Raw genomic sequence first — 8,054 nt, 5'->3', positions numbered from 1 at the left:
AACACTGAGAGACAAAAGATCACATTTCAAATTTGTCAGCATTAGATTGTTTTAATGAATGTCATGAATAACAGCAAGCTATATTTCTTCTTTTTTCCCCAGACGCTAACTCTGTTCTCCTATTAATACATATGACTTCCTTTGTAAGGGATTTTATATAATTTGAACCAAATAAATTAATACAGGTGACAAATGACTGCTGGAAATGTACTTTTAAGGTTAGTCCTCTACAGTCTTTTAAGCAGTGGCGGTGGTGGAATCAAGGGGGAAGGGATATTTTGCCCCTTGGTTTTCATTTAGAGGTTGCTTTCTTGAATTCCTTTTCACAAGCTCCGAGTAACTTGGTCTGATCTTATTCCTGACCCTGCTTCAAGCAGGAGCCTAGAGACCTCCTTAGGTCCTTTCCAACCTGAATTTTCCTATGATCCTAAAAACAAACACAAATAAGGTTCCATTACATTTCTATGAATGTAAGTAGTTAAAATTTATGGCAGCTATGCTGTAGTGATTTTTCTACACAATACAAGGTCTTATTCATGTTTCTAACTTGCAATCATTTAATTGGCCTGAGGGGATTAATTGATTGAATTTGAAGTTGAAATTCCAACGACCTTTTATTCACTGGCCACATACAGTCAGCCAATGTTTAAAAATGAAACTTGGCTATAGTCACTGCCTGTGCCCCAAACCATACTTTCTACTGACAGCGAGCCGTACTAGTGACATGTGATGGTTGGCCCATTTCTCTCCAGGCATTCAAATTGTCCGTTTCTTCCTCATGCTGATGCATGTAAGTTAGTAATTTTAGGTACAAACTGGATGATGAAACACCCGCAAGTTTCTACAGTTTACTTCTTACATTTTTCTTCAAAGATACTCAACTGTATCTTACACAAGCCCCTTAATATAGAAGAGATGTCCCACTGAGGACAACACGAGAGGACATATGCATACGTTTTTACACAAAGAAACATCTTTCTCAATGCACTTGAGAATAATGTGTCAAGAAACCTCAAATTTAGCTATAGTGCTACAGAACGCAGCAGGCCCTTTAAAGACTTAAAAATGCAATAGAAGTTTAAGCAAAAACCTTCAGATACCCCTGTGCTTGGAGGTTGGGGAACTGAAGACACTGCCTAAGACACATTCTTCTTATCCTGATAGCTTTGCCTCAGGCTCACTGAATCCTAAGTGAATTTATGAAGTACATTTGGTTTTGCCATGCTAGAACCACCTTTTGTAATTATTTCTAGATGCAACTCTGAAATTATTCAGAATTGGAAGTGACCTATCAATAAACAGCTTGCATTTTCCATGGAAAGCTGCAACAGTCTAGGGAGTTGGACTTACAGAACAGATAGTCTAGTGAATTTTTTGAGGTGGATTCTGTCATTTGAGGGCCATGTCACAGCTGGTTTTGAGCAGACAGAAGTTGTTGACTTAAAACTATTACTTCTACAGCTGGGAGAGCTGGTTCTGTACCGCTCTCAGATGACACTAGAGCTTTGCATGGAAAAAATCCTCAGTGCAGAACAGTGAAATGAAGCTGTCATTACTGACCTTTAAGAACTAAAAAATTTCTGTGCCTGAGAGTGCCTCGCTGAACTCGAGTGGTTTTGTATGACAGACACTTGAATGCAGTCAGTGATATCTGGATGCGTCACAAGTGTGTATTTACTCTTAAACTACCGAGAGAATAGCTAGTTTAGATTGGCAGAGCAGAGACATCTGTGAATAGACTGTGTGCAGGCAATGTACTACAGATAATATTTCAGAAAAGTGCTCTTGCGCTGCTATTCAGTGAGATTTGCATGCCTGCGAAATGTCGTATTATCTTCCTGATTCCTTTTCTCCTTCTTTCATGAATGAGGCACTCTCCATATTTGCCTCAATGAAGGCTTTGTTTTTGTCTTCAACATTCAGCACAAACTTTCTGGTGATCAGAATGAAAAATGCTATCATAACAGAGATTTTTCTTCTCAGACTGCCAGTTTAGAAATATTGCCTGCTGGCTGATGGAGCTGAGCATTTACTGGAAGCATTTGGATAAATCCACTAGCTTTTTCCTCTACAGGGCCTGGTGTGTGTGTCCCACCAATAATGCTTTTGGAAAGATTATTCTGATACTACGTGTAAGACTTGAGGACTTTTCGCTTTTCTTTTGGATGCTTGGGTCTGTCGTATTGCATACTTTTTTCTTTGCTCCACACAGGACAAACAGGGAGGCTTGTCCAAGGCCGCAAAGCATGAGTGGCAGTGCTCAGTAGTATTGCTGTGTTTTATTGACAGTCCAAAAAGAAGGGAGGGGGATCAGCTTAACATTGCAACACTTGGTATTATAATCTGTCACACTGATAGCCAATTTGGGATTACACGTTCAGAGATCAAGAGGACCTAATAGGGAAGTATATTTAAGTGCTAAACTCTCTGTCCTTGGTAATTCAGAGAAAGTTGGCAGAGAAACACACACTCAAGGGAGTTATCATATGGGGACTTCCTGTAAATGTGTCTCAAAAACATTCTCTAATAGTAAGATAAATAACATGGGTGACTGTTCCCAGAATCTATACTGATGTGCTGAGATGTTTAAGTTTCTGTGAATATGGGTCGCATAGGTAATAAAGACAGACAATGATAAGAGGCTTTCTTTTTTTTAACTCTCTGCTGCACTACGGATTCAGTCTGGGGGGAAAAAAAAAGCGCCTTTTGATGGTAAATAATTGAAATGGAAATACTGCCTGAAATTCACTTACAAAGTCACTAAAGCACGGTCACTGTAGGAAAAAATAAGGGCTATCGAAGCAAGGGTTGTATGTCTATCTGATGCATCTTTTATAAAATGAGGGAACTGTTTTTAGCAGACTACAGAGATTCATTTTCCATGTGCATGCAAAAGAGGAAGGAGAATCAGCGTGGCTGAAAACACTGGAGGCAGCAGATACATCTTTAGCAAAGCGAGCGGGTGTCAGGAACAGAAAACAATGAGAACATGGGAATAGGTGGAAAGTCAGTGTTCCGGCAGTCTTAGAAGTGGTTGACTAGAAGCGCATATTCAATGTAGTTGATTGGATGGCTGAAATACGGGGCAAACATCTCAAAAGAGGGCAGGGGAGAACAGGAGCTTTTGACCTGTAGAAGAAAACTTCTCCTATTTCTGTATTATCTCTAGCCTAAATGCAGAATGAATAATTTCTTCCAAGCCTTACCACTGTACAGATGTTATTGCAGATGGCACCATCTCTGCCAAAAAAAGCTTGTAAATATGCACAAGGAATGTCATCAGTTAGATTTAACTTCCAATGACAATTGTTGAAAACAAGTAAAAGAATGCTACATGTTTCTATTCCCATACCTTCCCCCTCAGCTAGAATTCAGGGTTCTCCAAAAGAAAAGTTGTGTTTTCACCCATCATCCCAGGCACTTATGGATAACTTAATAGGGAAGGCTAGGCATCTACTCTACCGGAGATCCGGGAAATATTTTCTAAATTGTATCACAGTAGAACGAAAACCTTCTTTGAGCTGTAGGGTCTAAGAGAAAGGAGGTTATATATGGCATTATTTTTCTGTTCTCTAATGGAAACTATTGTCTGACTTTGCTACAGCAGTGGTTTTCTAATTGTTGGAAGTAATTTGCCCAGATTAATGCTCTCTGTTGAATTCATTTAATGTGACTTAATTTCATAACACTACAGGCTTTATCAGTAGTCAAAATAACCCCTGGAAAACCCCAGGAGGCAAAAATGCTTGTCGAGTTTAGCTGTTGAGGCTGGATGATGCTGCTTTGTGAAAAATGAAGTAATTGTTTTGAGGGAAAGAACCATCAGAAACTTACTGGGTCTGTCAGAATTCTTTGTCTTTCATCAGACGTGTTATTCGGTCATAGCTTGGCTTTTATTTTTATGTCTATCACAATGCCTTTTTTTGTGTCTCTGGTAATACGGGAGTACTGTGAGACTTCCCTAAGCCTATACTACAAAGTATCATGCAGTTAGTTACCCATAAAAAAACCCTCACCTAATTTTTTTATTGGATTGAATTTGGGATATTACCTATTGCAAAGATGCACATAAAGGCACGGATATTTTCTGTTTCAACTTCATGTTGAAAGTGTCAGCTTACATAACATCATAAAAGCTGTTGTGTTGTGTGTTTTTTTTTCCCTAAAGAGAATTGCTTTCTAGTATGTACAAGTATCCTTAAGTGTTCTTCGCTGCATAGCCAGTATGGTTGTTCTCATTAGTTTTCTCTACATACCATGTATAGTTGTTTGCAATAGCTATAGCTAAGGAATTGCATGTAGTTAGGAATGTTCTCTGTAATATCTTTTCTCCCTTGGATGTGGTAACATATACTCCCAATTCTGCCCTGGAACCCATTTACACCAGAAATAGCTATCAGTCAGTCAACTGTCTTGCCTTTGACTAATCACTCTGCTGATGCTGAATGCTAAAAGTAACCTTTGATTTGAGTTAATATTATCTCACATGTAATTCAGCATTGTTTTGCCCCCTTTTTTCCTGAGGCTGGTCATACGAAGCATTATTCCATGCCTTTATTCAGGATAGGAAAAGGTCTTTGGAATTGTAAACATGTTAAACATGTTAATAGTGTATGAGACTTCTCAGAAATACCATTTTGCAGCCAGAAGCTACTATTCTGCACCCCCCCCCGCCAAAAAAAAAAAAACAACAACTTGTAAAACAACTGTAACAGCATTTCCAGGTTTTCACCCGGCTTTAGTAGTTATTGCTTAGGGTTGATGGTTTAGCCTTTAGTGTTTGCCATATATTGCCAGGAGTTTATGACTTACAGGATATCTCTATGATTGAGGGCTTATGGTTTATCATCACTGTACTGTCAGGCCTCATGCTTTATCATTTAGGATTCACACTCTACATTTAGTGTTTTGTGGTTTGCTAAAGTAAATTATAAACTCCTGAAAGGTACAACTCTTGAACTCTAACCCTTAAGTAAGATTTGTAATCTTCTTCCCTCACTATCCAGGGTTCATTTCTCTGTGGTCTGATTAAAGACCTGGTTTTGATAGCTTCATTACATGCCCTCAGACTTCTCAGGAAATTGCTAAGTTGTTGGAGAGAGCTGTGAGGAAGTATATACTGTATAGCCATGCAAGATAGTGGAAGCACAGACACATGAGCCTGAAATGGGACTAGGTAGTACCTCAAGGATTTGAGAAAGAGGGTTACCCACCCACAGGTACCCACAGAAAGCATTGAAATAGTAAAAATCTCAATCATTTTTAAGGAAAACTTGAGGAATTGGCAGCTAGCATCTCAGAAACACCAGGAGCAGAAGCCAGTCTTTCTCTGACCAATAGCTGCCTGGGCGGTGGCAGTTCTTTGGATTTCATTGCCGTGGTCATGGGGAGAATGGGCAGTGAGCATATTAATGTTTATCCTGCTAGCCCATTAAATCCTAGTTCTTGTTTGTATGTGATAATGATTCTGCTTTATACTCTTAACTTGTGTAGATGCTCCTTGTGTGCTGCTTGCACACAGTAAAAGTTGTCCTGGACAAGCTGTCCTGCAGACAAGGTTATGCAGCATTGCTGAGGCCACTAAGGATTGTAGGAGGGAATTGCTCCCAGGATCTGTTGGATTACTGTAGGGTTCCTGGGGATCCTTTGGTATCTTTGGTTGGGGGGAGTGGGGTGGGTGGAATCAAGATTACACACAGATCAACACCCCCACTCCAACCAGTGTTTTCTCCTGCTGTGTCAGGGACTATGTGTTAACTGATACTGGGACTTCTCTTAGTTCAGCTAATGAAGCCCACAGAATAGACCAGGCACTGAAGTGAGGGAAGGGGTGAGTGGGAATGGGTCAGATGGGATATCCCTGTGTAAACCCAGCCTAGGTATTTCTCTTTTAAGGGGTGCTCCTGGGGAGAGAAAGGAGAGGCAAGAAGAGACTCTCCTACCTCCTGAGATTCCCCTTCCTCCTTCAGTAGTCATATTCAAATCAATACATACTATAGTTTATTAGATCACCTTTATGCCAGGGAGCACAAAGTACTCAAAATTGAACCTTGCCGGAGCCTGGGGCAAGTTTTTCCTTGTCTGTGGTGGATAAGGGCCATGGCAAGCACGTTACTCTTTGTCACCAGGATTTCTCTTGTCCACCCACTGAGGATGACCCTGCCAGAAGGTGGTAGGGGAAGGGGAGGATGACACCGCCCAGCAATGGCTGCAGGCAGCCTGGGGTTAGCCTGGATGGCCTATTCGATCCTCCTCAGCTTTTCTTCTCCCCTTGTGGCCTGAGGTTCCTTCCCAGTATGGGCCAGTGCACATGCCCTTGGTCCTGCAGACGCAGACACCTTGGAGCTGTGAGAAGGCAGTTGGGCCCACAAGCAGGCTTTTGGTTCATCCATTAGGGGAGAGCCCTGTGTGCTGTGTAGGTGAAGGGTGAGTGGGGTTGGAGCATGGCATGGACTGGTCTGAGCTGTCTGATCAGGGACGAACATGGAAGGAGGGGAACGGAAGAACATCTGATGGAACATGAGGTGGATTTCCATGCAGGAGTAGCTTTTTGGAGGGGGTGTGGAGGCAGTGGTTTTGAGCTTATTCAACCCAACTTGCTGGTGATGATTTCCTTATGCTCATTATTTCTTAAGGAGAAGAAAAAAATTTGTATTACATGAGGACCAAAATTTTTATGGTAAATTTCCTAAGCACCAAAGATGGTGCAAGTGAACAACATATTAAAAAAACCCAGCAACCTCAAAGTCAAACAAAAAGGAAGAGATTCAAAGCAGAGCCTCATCAACAACTGACAGTAAATTCAAAATGCATACAATTGTCTGACCCCTAGGACATCTACCAGACCACTCACCTCTATTAAAAAAAACTATTTTATTTTCTGTTTAGCCTGTCTTACTTTAGAAATTATTTAATGTATTTCTTCTCTGCACTAACTTGAGATTTTTATTGCACAAGTTTTTCACAAAATCTAGGCATAACTGCTGTCACAGTAACCCTGTGAGACAGGCAGCGTGACAGAAGAAATATTTATAGAGTGTGAGTGGATGGCCCAAAAGTCAGTGTAGCATGACACACACCTTCTAAGGTCTTGATTTCTTCCTCTACAAACTTTGTGTCAGCAGCAGGACTGCAAAATGACAAGCTGATTTGTAATGAGAAACAACAAGAATCTCATAACACTGAAAAGGACATTATAACTTACTGTCGCCTTACTGTCTCTTCAAGATCGAGGCTGAAGTAATTTTTGATGCTTGGCTTCCACTTGTCCTACATACTTTCAGTCTATACTTTTAATTTAATTAGCAGAGATGTCTATCTTGCACTTGTCCTACACAGCGTTACTGCTGATATCCATTGAAAAAAGAAAGAAAAGAATCTCTCTGCATAGGAGATACCACATTAGACAACAGTACAGAGATCTAATTTGGGACACCTATTTTAGAATCGAGTTACGGTCACAGCAACACTGGTGTTTTTAGGGTACCACTTAGGAAATTAGTGTCTAGCTTGCAGCCTGCAGTGCAGCAAAGCAGAAAAGAAACAACTTTTCAAGCGGGAGATGGGTAAAACTTTACACCCTGACACCTGTCTAGTACCTCAGAGCACCAGAAGACCAGCCTGGAAGCGTAGCCCCTTCCTGCCTTCAAAGCTCTGGCATCCCTCGATCACAGCTCCACCGCTACTCTTGGAGACTTCAAATCCCCTATTTATTTGCTTCCTTACCCTTCCCAGCATCTCCCACCAAGTTCCAGACCGAGAGCCATCTATCGCTGTCTTGAGACATGCAGCCAGCGTTTTCTCAGGGCATCCCATCCTGATTTCTCAAAGACATTCTCAAACGACATTATCATCTTCGAACTTTGAACAAATCTTCCCTTAGAATCGCTTAAAAACCATCCCAGTCCCTCCCCTCGTCTTCAAAATTCTCACGAAGGTTGGTCGTTCTTTGTGTAGCGTCGCGCGGCCGAGCACAGCCAGGCGGAGGCCGAGGCACTGCCCGGCAGACCGCGCCGACTCCCCCCGGCACCATAGCAAGCCGAAGGGCAGCTCCT

This window comes from Aptenodytes forsteri, unplaced genomic scaffold, assembly GCF_000699145.1.
Source record: "Aptenodytes forsteri isolate BGI_AS27 unplaced genomic scaffold, ASM69914v1 Scaffold142, whole genome shotgun sequence".
In the NCBI taxonomy this organism is placed as follows: domain Eukaryota; kingdom Metazoa; phylum Chordata; class Aves; order Sphenisciformes; family Spheniscidae; genus Aptenodytes; species Aptenodytes forsteri.
The sequence above is the reverse complement of the archived record's forward strand: the minus strand, read 5'-3'. Positions refer to the sequence as shown.